The 13974-nt window shown below is 37.1% G+C and overlaps 1 protein-coding gene across 2 annotated transcripts in view; it reads right to left on the reverse strand.

Moving 5' to 3' along the window:
* CALCRL (calcitonin receptor like receptor) overlaps window positions 1-13974 on the reverse strand; it is a 90975-nt gene extending 77001 nt beyond the window's left edge. For both annotated transcript variants that reach the window (XM_080928225.1, XM_080928224.1), the window contains exon 1: window positions 13788-13974. The gene's annotated coding sequence lies outside the window, so the exon portion shown is untranslated. The remainder of the gene's footprint in view (window positions 1-13787) is intronic.

The raw sequence follows: 13974 nt of genomic DNA on the forward strand, positions 1-13974 counted from the left end.
TAATAGAAAGAAAAATCAGGACAGATGATACACAAAAAGAGGATTAGTCACAGTTTCTCTAAATCAACTAATTATTACCTAATTTAAAACAAATGTTTAATAGGAAAATTTTTATTATTTTAACAAGCAAATTCCCCATGATTCATGACCTGAGAGATGTAAATTGAAACCACAATGAGATATTGTGTTACACCCTCCAGAGTAGCAGAAGTTAGAATGTTAGAGAGTACAGTTTTGGAAAGGCTATGGTGTAATAAGTATCTCATTGACTGTTGGTAAGAATTTAAATTTAAACAATCACATTATGGATTGCTTAAAAATATGTCTTATCAATCTTTTCTATTTAAAAAAATCATGCAGTTTATGGAGAGATATATAGGGGACTGTTTATAATGTCATGCTTGTAAAAGTTAAACACTGGAAGCAATTCTAGCATTCCACAGCAGAAGGGTAGATGGTACATTCTGATACATTCATGCAGTAGAATACTGCAGTAGTGCTAAACAACATATCACACAACAGACTCCAACAGTGATGTATCTCAAAAACCACAATGCTATCTGAAAGAAACATTTGCCACAGAAAACATACTTGCACTTTCATAACAGAAAACTTGAAACAGTAAAAATAAATAATATATTACTTCTAAGGTTATGCCCAGGTAAGTGATCTCCAGATATCTAGATCCTAGCACAGGAAAACAGTTTCCAGGGAGGACTATATGTGTGGATCAGTGATGCAGGAACTTGATGTTCAAACAAACCATGACCTAGTAAGAGGATATTTACTTAAAACGGAAATTTATTAGCCAGGTGGTGGTGGCACACGCCTTTAATCCCAGTGCTTGAAAGGCAGAAGCAGGTGAGTCTGTGAGTTAGAAGCCAGCCCGGTCTACAGAGTGAGTTGAAGCAGCCAGGGCTACACAGAAAAACCTTATCTCAGGGGGGAAAAAAGATGTTTAAATAGGATATTTATGATAGATAAAATCTGCAAGTGAGACACAAAGTTTAGAAAGAAAACTGTATAGAATATTGCAGTAGTGTGACTGCCTAGAATTGTATATTTTGGATCTTTGAATCAAAACATGGAATCTTTGTATCAAAACATGGAATCTTTAGTTCCTTACAGTCAGAATATTACAATATTCATGAGAACACACTGTGTGCTTGCAGTATAATGAATGTGACTTCTCTGAATTCTTCTGATTTTGTTTTTAAAATCTACCTCATGCTCTGAGTCTTCTGGGAAACTAGTGATGGAATTTCAGCTTACCAAAGATGAAAACCCCTTGAGTCTAACCAGCCAATGTTTGGTTAACCCTTTCTGACTTAAGACCTAATCCACAAGAAGGAACCCATACTTGACAACTGCTTGGGCGACCAAGAACCAAAGACTAGATATCCCCAGAGACCTTGAGTAAAACTTAATACTACTGGTCAAAAAAAAAGTAACAATGAAGACTCAAAAACAACAACAGCAAAGTAAAAAAAATAATAATAATAACTCCTAAAGATATCCTGCCAAACTCAGATCAGCGCCTTCTTCGGCCATTATCAGAGAAGCTTCCACCTAAAGATGAGAAAAAACGCCGAGGATTGCAGCAAGACATTAGGCAGAGAGAGTCCTGGGAAGACGCAGCTCTAAATGAGATGTTTCCATCAAATCCCTCGCCTCGGAGCTAAGAGAACCCTTGTAGACGAGGAGACAAAAAGGGTGTAAGAGACAGCAGGAAGGAGGACACCTGGGAACAAGGCCCGCTTCATCAGCTGAGCAACGCTCATCTGAACACAGAGACTAGACTGAAAGCACAGGTCCTGCACTAGGTCCTCTGTGCATACATCATAGCTTTTAGTTTAGTATTTTTATGGGGCTCCTGAATGTGTGAGCAAGTGGGTCTCTGCTTCTTCTGTCTTTTCTTGGGGCTCTTTTCCTTCTGTTAGATTGTCTTATCCAAATTCAATGTGATTGTTTTGTTTTGTTTTATTGTATTTTATTTTGTTTTTAAAAATGGCAAATAAAAGAAAAGCTCTTGAGTTAATGTATGCTTTCTTGTGTATGTATGTGAGCATATGTATGTGTATGTATGTATATGTGCACGCATGTGTGTCCCATCATGTCTATTCTTGTGTGTGTGCACCTGTGTGTGTGTGAGTTTTTATCTCTATGTTCAGTGAAAGAAGAAAAGTTATCATTTAAATTTATAGCAAGTTTTTGATACTTCTAAATTATAGCAATTAATAGAGGGAAAATGTGCCCCTTGATAACAAATCTACTTATTTGGAGCCAAGGTTTAAAAAGAAAAGCCTTGTATATATCTTTGGAAATATTTTTGGCATTTCAGAGAGAATATTTAAACTTTTTAAAAAGATGACAACTTAATTTAATTATGTGACTTGTTTGCCCTCGTGGGCTGTTACTGTGAGTCTGAACCTAATATGTCCTTATGGAATATTCTCTGCAGGGTTCCAGTGCACAGAACACTTTCAAGGCACCGTAGGGAACTTAACCATTGCTGCTGGCTGTGTGGAAGCACCTCATATTGTCTGACAAGCTTGGTGAAAAGGAATTGAATTGTACCAATAGACCTGATCCTTCCAGTATGGTGACTGAGGTGTCTATTCAGAAACTGTCCTGAAACACTGGAGAGTGTCAACAGCTCTAACTCTGTGCAGCACTGTTTAGTACAGCTATGACCTTGACAGGTTGAGTTCAATTCCTTGAACAAAAAGACAGCATTTCTATTTGCTTCTCACAACCGAATACTTCATGGCACTTCTCTAGGGCAGTAACACTTAGACTTAACACCAAGTACACAAAAACAGAAGAGGAAGGGTTTTTTCCAGCACCATTTTAGACCAAGAAAAAAAGTCCTCTTGGTAGTGTCCATTCTCTGTGGCCATGCATCTCACATCTCCCTGTCTTAAATAATGTGCTTTGAAATTGGATTTTTATTTCATAATTATTCTGGCAAGTAAAACATGGGTTTTGAGCCAGTTTATCTTCTTGTCTAGACTCTTATTTATCCCATTACTTTGCTCATTTAATTCAATCTTGCTTTCTTTTTTTAATCAATTCACTTAGTTTTTGAGAATTATATATGAATACTGAATTTACATCATTCCCCCCTCGCTTTCCCCCTCCATCTCCTTCACATTTCCCTCCACTCATCCTCAAATTCACAGCCTCTTATTCTTTGGTTAATATTGTTATACACACACACACTGTATAAATTCAACCTGCTAAGATGCTGAATTCATTTAATATTTTCTTGTCTTTCATAGTTCCTCTTACTTTCAAATTTTATTCCTGACTTGATTTTATATCAGACTTCACTTATTCTTTAATAATTACTGCTAATTTAAATTACTGCTTCCCTGTTAAAGAATTTTAATCCAGGGCTGGAGAGATGGCTCAGTGGTTAAGAGCACTGACTGCTCTTCCAGAAGTCCTGAGTTCAAATCCCAGCAACCACATGATGGCTCACAACCATCTCTGAAGACAGCTACAGTGTTCTCATATAAATAAAATAAATAAATAAATTTTTTTTAAAAAAGAATTTTAATCCAGCAACAAGGCTGCTCTGGTAAGGGGGTCACATCCAAAGTCTTCTAGGTCTATGTGTTCCAACTAGAATTATGCACCTTTAATCCCAAACAATGGAGATTAGTGTAGAAAAAAGCAGCCATCTTTGAAAGTGACATCTAATTGAGGGGTAGACAAAGTGACGAATCAGAGAGAGATTTAACAGAGTCAGAGACACTATACACCCAGCGCTCAACACAGAAAGCTGGAGTACTTAAGAGAACATCAAAGTAAAGAGAGGCAACTTAACAGAGCGGCATGAAGGGTTAGGAGAGGGGCACTTTTGCCAGGACAGGTTTACAGAGACTAGTCACAGGTGAAGACAGAATGAGCCAGAGAATGAAAAGCAACCAGAAGATTTAGAACAAATTGCTAAAATTAATTTGAGGCCAAGCAAAGCAATTCAGTGAAGCCAAGAGAAGCCAGTTTGAACTGGTCAGCTTGGAAGAGTGTATTGTATATGACTCTTCCAGGCCTAGGCTTAGGGATGGTTAGGACAGAGAAAGAGACACTCAGGGCTCAGCACAAGTCATGTATCCCACAACTTGGGTACAGCTCTCATCCATCCCTTAATCCCCTCATCTGAGAAAATAAAAGTGACTTTTACACCTCCTTCTTTAATTTATCAACTTCTACACAAGTCTCCAAGCTTGTCTTTTACTTTGCTCCTTGTAGCAAGTCTAGTGTTCTGGATTTCCTCAACAGTGAAACACTTTAGGTTCTATTAAATGTTTATGGGTTTTAAAATACTTGGCCAAACTATGATGATGTATATTAACGCTGTTCTAAAGTAACTAGTTCCCAACATGAGTTAGTTGAAGTGATTCTTATCAAAAATTACAGATAGCACTTGTTTGTAGGTAAAATCATGAATTATAAAACGGATTCAGATACTCTTTGGAGGTAGTTATTCAGTCACCGGTCTTACTGCCAGTCTCCTGCGGTGGAGACACTCCAGTCAAAGGAGTCCAGCATAAAGAGGAGTCAAAACTGCTCTGACATAGGATTTACCATCCACCTTACGCTGTACCAAAATTTCTCGGTGTAATGAATTTCAAACTGCAGTAATTATTGAACTATTAAAATGAATTGAAAATTTTACAGTAATTTAGCATTAAATATGTTAATAGACCACATTCAACCTATAAGTAATATTCTACTAGAGACTTTCTTATTTGTCGCTTCCGCTGAATGTAGACAAGAGAAGAATTACCTCCGCACAGTGCTCATGTCCGTGGGAAACTCGTCTGTTGCCATAATGATCGGTGCTCGCTTGAGAAAGTGGAGCAGCGCTTCAAATTGAGAAATTAATCATTTTTGAACTAAAAAGTGACTTGAAATGTCATTGACGTACTTATTTTCCTGTGCTTAATTTATCTTTAAGTACCTTTTGCACAGTTTAATATAATCTACTTGTTAGAAATTATTGTTACTTCACCTTTTTAAAGATATTGTTGATGGCATTCCTACCTAGAATGAAGAAAATACGTTGCATGGTATTCAATTCTCTTATATTCATGAAAACTACAAAATAAAAGCAAGCAGAGATCTTTGTATTCTAGGAAACACACTAGTGAAGATTACATTTTAAAAGAGCATGATTTTCTCTACACTTTATGATAGTTTAATCATAAATACAGTACTTGATAACAGCCACGTAAAATGCAGTCAGAAAGTTTAAGAATTAAGTAATAGAAAAGAACGGAAACAAGAAGTCATTTTAATTTTGATTTTCTAGCTGTACTTAGTCAGTGCTGAGCGTAGTGACTCCAGTGCAGTTAATCGTTTATGGTTTACAACCGACCAGTACCGCTACATAGTGAGGGTGGGGCAGGGACACGGTGCGCGTGACACTCACTGTCTCCATCCAAACATAATGGACGTCACTCCTTCTCCTCCAGAAATCCTGCATTTATGAATTATATAAATATCTGGGCTCAGAGTAGATGCTACTGTGCTGTTTCTTCATGAATGAATGGTTAGATCTACGACAGGCAAATCAGACATCTAAATTACAAAAGACTGCTTGTATTTTTAATAACTTGTGAATTATATCAACTCAAAAACCACATTTTGTGAAAGTCAAACATGGAGCATTTTGACAAGCTAAGATTTACTTAGTCCCTCTGTGTGTGCGCACACTCGGGCAATCAGTCTGTTTCTGTACATAGAAATATGTTCTGAGTTAATAGTGCTCTGCCTTTAACGTCAACAAACCTACAAAACTGTGCACACGTGAAGGGCATTGAGAACCAGCGTTCTTATAGAGTGTGTATTTAATACTTGCTGATCAGTGTTTAATGCTCAACAGTTCACAGATAACGGCATACAACTCAATGCCTCTTAAACTTCTTGCTTTTAAACTAAATTTGCATCCTCCCGCATGGGAATTTTCAAACACTTGATTTACTTTCTTTCATCTCCAGTGCTAAAGCTTTTTGCTTTTGTACATGACCTAGCTCTATTGTCCCGAAAGGCAGTAAGTAATGGGGTAAGGCTATGTCGGGAGCCAACAGCAGGCAAGTTTGCCAGTTTCAACAATAATTCTGCCAGTTCGGCCATTGTTTGGCCTCTTGTGGAAAGACTTCAACACTTGTGTCAAAATACTGGGCTCCGTCCTCGTTTAACTAGTTGGAAGGGCCAGTCCTTGGAATTCAAGTGAAACCTGACCACCAAACTCATCACAAAAAGCATCTTTACTGGATTATTTTTCCTCACAAAGACAGTGTAGGGATAAATATTAGATTAGCCTAAGAGCAATAAAGGTCGTCATTGGTTTCTGGTCACTTTATCTTTGGGAATGTGCAGAGATTCCAACGCGCTCAGAATTGAAGCTCCGGCATCTAAAACTATGAAGTCAATGTACAGCGTTCTGTGACGCAGAGAGCAGCACGGGCAATCCATTCGTTTACTCCTTCACGGAGCAACCTTGCGGAGCTGTTACATACAGGCATTTCTAGGAGTTTTTAAAACACTAGGGAAATCTACATGAGGAAGGAACACGTTAAAAGAATACACAAGGCTGAAAAACTGTAGAGCAGTTACGCAAATTACAATAAATTGTTTGTTGCCAGGTGTTTAATGTCGTAGGAAAAGTCCGTCCTGCGCAGCGGACAGGCACGAGCAGACACTGGCGGGGCAAGCACTTGGCTGGCTTTAAGTAGCCACTTGAGCAGAGCTCAGGCAAAATGGCTGTCATCGGTCCTACAGCGGTGAGAGCCTAAGGCACGTTGATATCTGGGAGAAGGACATTTATGTTCATTAAAAGAAGCATACAGAAAGTTAGGTCGCATGCCCTTAAAATGTTGTTGAAGAGTATTAGAGGTTCTAGCACGAAGTCCGTTTTCTGGAGCTGAGGATCTCCACAGAGGGAGAAGGAGCTCTAAGGTCTGTGTGCTAAGAATCCTGTGCCCGTGGACAATGAGGTCGGTTCTCATAACTAGTGTGTTTGCTGAGTGTACCGACCTAGCTGCTTTTCTCCAAAGCATAAGCGATCTCTAGACCTAGTAAAGCCTTCTGAAGACACACAGCTTTGGGCCCTGTTGGCTATTTAGTTAGGAAGAGTACATTAAAGTAGGTTTTAAAAATGTACTCAAGTCTGCAACTTCGCAAGTTACATGTACTATGACAGGATTGGGAAACATGATCTTTAAAATATTAAAGTTCAGAACTTGATGGATACACTTAACTTCTAGCGTCAGTTGGGAAACTATATATTTAATGGGTATTCTTTTTAAAAATTGCCAAACGCTAATACAAAACCTGTGAATCACATTATGTGCAGTTTGGACTGATGCCTCTAACCCTATAACGAGGTTCGATGGAACATGAGTTATTAAATAGGAACGTGCTGATTTTATTTTTAGAGCAAATAGATGTAGCTAAAGAGAATCATTTTCTTAGGAATAAAACTTTGAAAGCTGGCACCAGTGATTTGAAGAGGAGGCTTTCAAGTGAGAGCTGATGAAACAGTTAGGGTCCAGCAGGGTTGGACCTCAACATTCGTCTCATTTTCAGTTAATACAATTTCTCATATTATTTTCCTTAGTTACACACTTTTCATGTGATTTTTACTGTTATATTCCATGTTTTGATTCAGTACATATTACTACTAAAGATCAAAATTCAAGACAAATAAAAAATATCAAAATTAACGAAGAGTTGCCACCGTAGTTCTCTAAGAAGCCCTACGTTGGTTTTAAAGATGGCTGGCTCGGGCCTCTGTTGTAGGCAGACAGCTCGGGGACAGGGGACCCAGTGTATTCGGCTGCCTGTGGCCTGTCTCATTCTGTCAGAAGACCAGTGGCCAGTTGTCTAAAGATTCAGAGTTTGACGAGTCCGATACTTTCTGCATCCAGACATTAATCTGGACAGCTCTGAGCTGTGGCTGAAACAGGAGAGGGTGACTACTCTAAGCAGAGGAATCGAATGATTCCACTCCACTCTGGCTGCATGCGCCTGCGTTAGGGTGTTCTGAACGGCCTTGACCGTTGGCAGTGGTACCTTTCATTTAATTCCACTGTCAGTGCCCTACAGGTTGGCCCCAGTATCTTAAAAAGAAATAACTATATAGTAAAATGTGTTATAACAGAAGGTTCCCCTTAGACACGGGAATCCATGCTCCGTCAGACGGGAGAGTCTAGGAATTCCTTACTGTTGAGTTTTTTTTTTAAGTGTCTCAGTGAATGGCATCTAACTGAAAATCAAACTCTTATAACAAAATTATCTTCAAGCCTTTCAAAACTAGAATGTGTTTTTCCATCTTGTTGTACAGGGATTCTTGAGAGATTTTGATACATAAGAAAACATGTGTTTACCAATAAAAAGTAATAAGAAATATCTACTACAAGATGGTCTAAAAACCCAAATAACCAAAAAAAGTTTTACTTACATAAACTGAGTCTACACGTCATCTGTCCTTTCTATTTTAAGCTCCTGTGGATGCTACATATTCAGAACTCAAATTTTCCTGACACTCTTGACAGATACTTATTTTTATTTTATATGGCATCTCACCCTCAACCCACACTATCCTAGAGCCTTCTAACTAACCCAAGCTGGCCTCTAACCCAGGGGAATCCTCCCAAGATGGCCTCTTACCTGGGTAAACCTCCTGCCCCAGCTTCATGAGTGCTGGCATGACGCACAGAGACCAGCATGCCTTGCTATATTCTGAACAAATGTAGAAATAGTAACTAAGATTCTGCTATAGGAGAACAGAATGATAATTCCTTTGAATTCTACAGTAAACTTCACTCACTCAGGTCCCATAATAGAAGAAGGCAATATCCTCATTGACTGAGTCTTGGCTTTAAGAATAAGCCTATGTATAGATACACATCATGGCTTCAGTTAGGTTCCAAAAAGATCTGATGAGTTGTGAAATTTCTCGAGCATCTACTGATACCCAAATACTCCGCCAAACATGTTCCATGTATTTTCTCACATGCTTTACCCTAAACATTTATAGAGCCGTGTGGCTATCTCATAGTTACATGTGGACATTGTAAGTTACATGTACATAACATATATGGATATCTAAAGCAATTGATTCAAGGTTATTTTCTCCTTCTTCAATAAAGCATATTGGGATGTTTTCACAAAGGCTTTTAAAATACAAACACCACTGAAATTAAGTTCTTAAAGGAGCGCACATAGGCAGCCTGTTTTATAAAATATTAACCCTCTTCTTCTGATTCAGCTAGGCAAGTCTATATTTGGCCTCTCATAATGAAAATAGCTGCAGAACTATGAATCACAGTTTTGTATTGATTAAATTACTTTTCATTATTTTAATTATAATTTTCTAATAAAATGTCATATACTTCTCCCTGATAGTTTTACCAATGTCTCAATTTTCTCTTCAAATTATACTTAAAAAGTAGGCTAAATTAAATTTTACATGCACAAGAATAGTAACTGTGGGACTCGGGTTAGGGCTTTGATACAAGTTTATGCTGGTTTTCATTATCAAAGCCGCCATTATGAGTTCAAAAACACACAAGAGATCTTCCAGGGAACTGAGCTGTCATAAAACATCCTTGTAAACCAACCTGTTGTTTATTTAGCACTCCAAATGACGCTTTGAAGATTTACTAGAGGTTTCGTGGAAAATACAACTGAACTCCGGTTAAGCTAAACCTGAATAAAGAATGAATGATAAGCTTTTTCACAACAATGCCTGCTGTACAAAATTTTTTCCAGTTTTGTTGTGTTTTTTTAATGGTATAGTGTTAAAAGGAACAGGATTTCTGTGAAAAGCAGGTTTTATTCAAAGACTGTAATAAAATAGTTAACTTCAATATCATAGGGTTATTAAGACTGTAATAAAATAGTTAATGTCAATATCATGGGGTTATTAAGCAATTGCTTAATTTTATTATTTTTTACTTGAGCCTGTGCTGTTTTGGGTGATCTTAATGTTTTGTCCTTTTGGTTGGCTAGGAAGCTAAAAATGTCACATTATTTTATCGAAACCATGTATGGATTCGATTAAGCATTACTTTTAAAAACCTCAGTGACACTATTTTGACCATATTTGCAAATAGTATATTAACGTGCTCATGTTACAGAATACAATGTTACATAAAGAAGCCAACTGGAAAAAAAAAGTAAAGAAACGTGTTCTGTACAAATATACTTTGTCACTGGGTGGTGCTTGTTCAAGCCTTAAATCCCAGTACACAGGAGGCTGAGGCAGATGGAGCTCTGTGAGTTCGAGGCCAGCCTGGTCTACAGAATGAGCTCCAGAACAGCCAGGGTTACACAGAGAAGCCCAGTCTGGAAAAACAATTTAACTCCTGACTTATTCTGAATTTTAGAATTTAAATTGAAGATAAGTAAGTGGTACCCAGCTGACAAGAAAAGAAACATTTCTGTGGGTGCAGTTGTGGAGTACAGTCTGGGGATGAGCTCTAAACATGATTTTTTGAATGTATGTGTGTCATAATAATATCATAATAATCTCATAATATGTATTTGACAAGAGGGTGTGTGTGTGCGTGCATGTGTGTGTGTGTGTGTGTGTGTGTGTGTAACTTGTCACATGATAATAATTCTATCAAACTAGGAAATCCTAACTCAGTTTACTTTAAAAGTTAAAATTTTTCTTTTTCCCAAAATAACTTATCATTTAAAAACTGAATTAATTTAAAAAGTATTGAGATTATTTGACTTAAATCAGTTTACTGGCAAGTATTATGATACTAATTACACATAAAAAAATCACCACTCAGATTCACTGAGACATTTCTGCTTTCCTGAGATTTGCAATGGAATACAAAATGTATGCCCTCTTTTCAAATAAATATATTATTATGACTTCTACTCACTTGTTTTTCATTGTTCCTGAAGATTAACTTCATTCTTATTCTCCAAACTTTACAGTTAACTGTGTCCTACCTATTGTTCTGGTTAACATCCAACTATGAATACCCATATTCAAAATGACACACAAATTTAAAACTAACAAAAGCATTGAGTTATTTAAGGTATTGTCTCCACTGATGTCTCCAGTTACCTAAAACTTAAAATGGACAAACTACAGGTGCTTGGGCTTTGTGCAACTGCCACTACTGAAAGATTTTCGGGCAGGAAGAGAATGTCCATGAGAACAAACGGAAATTCATAGGAAATGGCTGGCAAGCCTAGTTAGGATATGGGCCTTATCTGTATTTTTGCAAAGTTCTCTCTCTATACCACGGCATCAGAATACTATTAAATTTAAATATTAAATGAAATTTTTAAATGATTTAATACCACACTCTACTTCTTTGTTTTAAAAAAAAATTACATTCAAGAATATGTGTTTAGAGTGTGTTTGTTAAGGCTTTAGAAGTTTTTCTGGATCCCAAATAAAGACAAGGAATTGGGTTCTTGAACTATATTTGTATTCTGAAAAGATGACATCATTGTACCTCTAAAAGCAGAATTAACTTGACCAGATTCAATCAAAGTTGTGCATGAAGCATGAAACGCATCTTATTTAGTGAGTTGGTTTTTGATTCTCTAAAGGTAATTGTATTAATTTATCTACAAAATTTCAAAACAATTCTGAATAAATAGTTAATATCAAAATGTAAGCAGAGATAAAACTGATAACATGTTATTATTGTACTGGCTCCAAATAGTTGTCTAAATATAACGAGTTATAAATAGAATATTTTAGGTACAACGTATTTCAGATCACGTGAGTCATGACTATTATAAATTCTGTGTTTTTAATTGACATACTTAGACCTTGTCCTAAGATCATACCCACTGATTTTTTTGATGCTACAAGGAAATATTGCCTGTAAAATTAAACTAACATTAAGGATAAAAACATGGTTTAACTTTTAGACTTTGTTTATTAATTTTAAAGGCCATGTTTACTCTACAAAGGTATAAATTCTTATTTAAATGTTCTTGTTATTAACCCAGATAATTTCTTTGCCTAATGACCATCAATAATCACGGCCTGGCATTTTTCTACTACGACTTTTGGTAATAGTGGTCATTTTAAACAATGCGATTAATATATATGAGAATATTAAAATAAATTATACAAGATGATTATATGCTTTGGAACATTAATTCATTTAATTAATGTATAGTTAATAAAATCAGAAGAGTTTGTGGAGGTATTAATTTATGAAAGTTTATTAATATAATACTTAATTTAAGAAAATAATCTAGCTTAGTGTAATGCTTCTTAATTTCTGTTCCTATATGTGACATTGGGTTATTTAATGTGTTGATTTCACTTCTTTCTCCAGTTACCTAATGACTATTTGTAACAAGTCATATCTTAAAAGTGCGTTGTCCATTTCTACACATCAGGGAACTCAGTGGTAGAATTTTAAAAAAACAAAAAACAAAAAAACAAAAACATAAATCAGCTTCAAAGCTTTTAACAATTACAAGTGTACAAATTAATGTTTCCATTACATTGAAAAACATGTGGATGCTGAGCCAGGAATCAGGAGGAGTTACTCAGGGTGAGTTTGTAACATGCTGTTTGTTTTCCCAACTACTGGAGGCTGAGCTCAGAAGCTCTCTTTGAACGGCATCTTGCAGTTAATAATGTCACTTAAGTAAGAAAACATCAAGTTTAATAAATTATGCTAATCAGCACAATTTGAACCCAGAGCTGACATCTTACATTCCCCAGCCATAGTTTGTGATGCTGCTGGGACAACCACTTGTTAAGGAGACACTGGCTCCTTAAAATCTCAGGACAGCCTGTCCTGTGGCAAGAGAGCATTGCTGAAGCTTCAACTCAGCATTATCATAGAAAATCTAATTTAATTCCTCTGCTTAATGAGCTAATCCGTTTACTTACCGTCTCTGTTTATTTATTTATAGACACTCCTTTCACACTTCCCCTGCAAGTTTGCAGGGTAGTTGAAGTAACACAAATCTAAGCTTAAGTCTAAAAACCATGAAATAATGCAGAAATCACTACATTTTCTTAACCCTGGGCAGTTGCAGGGTTTTGGGTTGGTTGGTTGTTGGTTGGGTTGTTTGTTTGTTTTGTTTTTGTTTCCCCTTAACTTATTTGTATGACACCCATGGTTTTAATACAGTGGAAATACTTCAGGGACCCCCTCCAAAAAAAAGGAAAAAACCCAATCGGATCAAACAACAACAAAGGAAAACGGGGGGGGGGGGGGTATTTACACAAATCTAGCCACACAGAACAATGAAAATTCCATTGGTTCCCTCGTTCGAGGTGTAAGTGTCAAAAGAAGGGAAAAGCAAACAGAAGTCCAAGTCCTGGCTTTTCTTCTAAGTCCTGCTTTGTGTTCAGTCACACAGGAAGACTCCATCCCTTCCTCAGAATACTGATTATGTGGAAAATTTAAAGACCCTTCCTGGGGTGCAAATGCTTCCCAGCTGTCAGGACTTGAGCTAGCAGGAGGGCTAACTTTAAAGCGCATTGTTTCTTGGTTAAGGTGTTGGTTCAGAAACTTGCCTTATAGCCTGTTCACCTCGTCATGAGTTGGTAAATTTGTTTTCTAAAGTATCACTGTAAATACTCTTATGCATTAGTAATAGATTTTGAATGCATTCTGGAGTAACACTCTAGTGTCCCTATGCAGAATAAATGAACCGGTTTCAGCGTTATTTCAATGCCACCTACTAAATTCTTAGAAACATTGTCGAACTACCTAAGAATAGTGCTGAGAATCCATACGTTTGTTTTGAATAATACGCTTACTTACCCGGCAGAGCTCCTAAGGAAAGTCTGGGTGAACAGTCTCGGGAGGGAATTTGATTTTCTGAGACACTGCAGAAGAGTTCCCCGGGAGAAGAGGTGTGGAGGACTGAAGCTTTGCAATGTGGTCCTGCAGGCAGCGTGAGGTCCAGGCAAAGAGCCCGCCGGTCCTAAGGCAGAGGTGCTCCTCCGAG

This window comes from Micromys minutus (genome assembly GCF_963924665.1).
Source record: "Micromys minutus genome assembly, chromosome: 13".
Classification (NCBI taxonomy): Eukaryota; Metazoa; Chordata; class Mammalia; order Rodentia; family Muridae; genus Micromys; species Micromys minutus.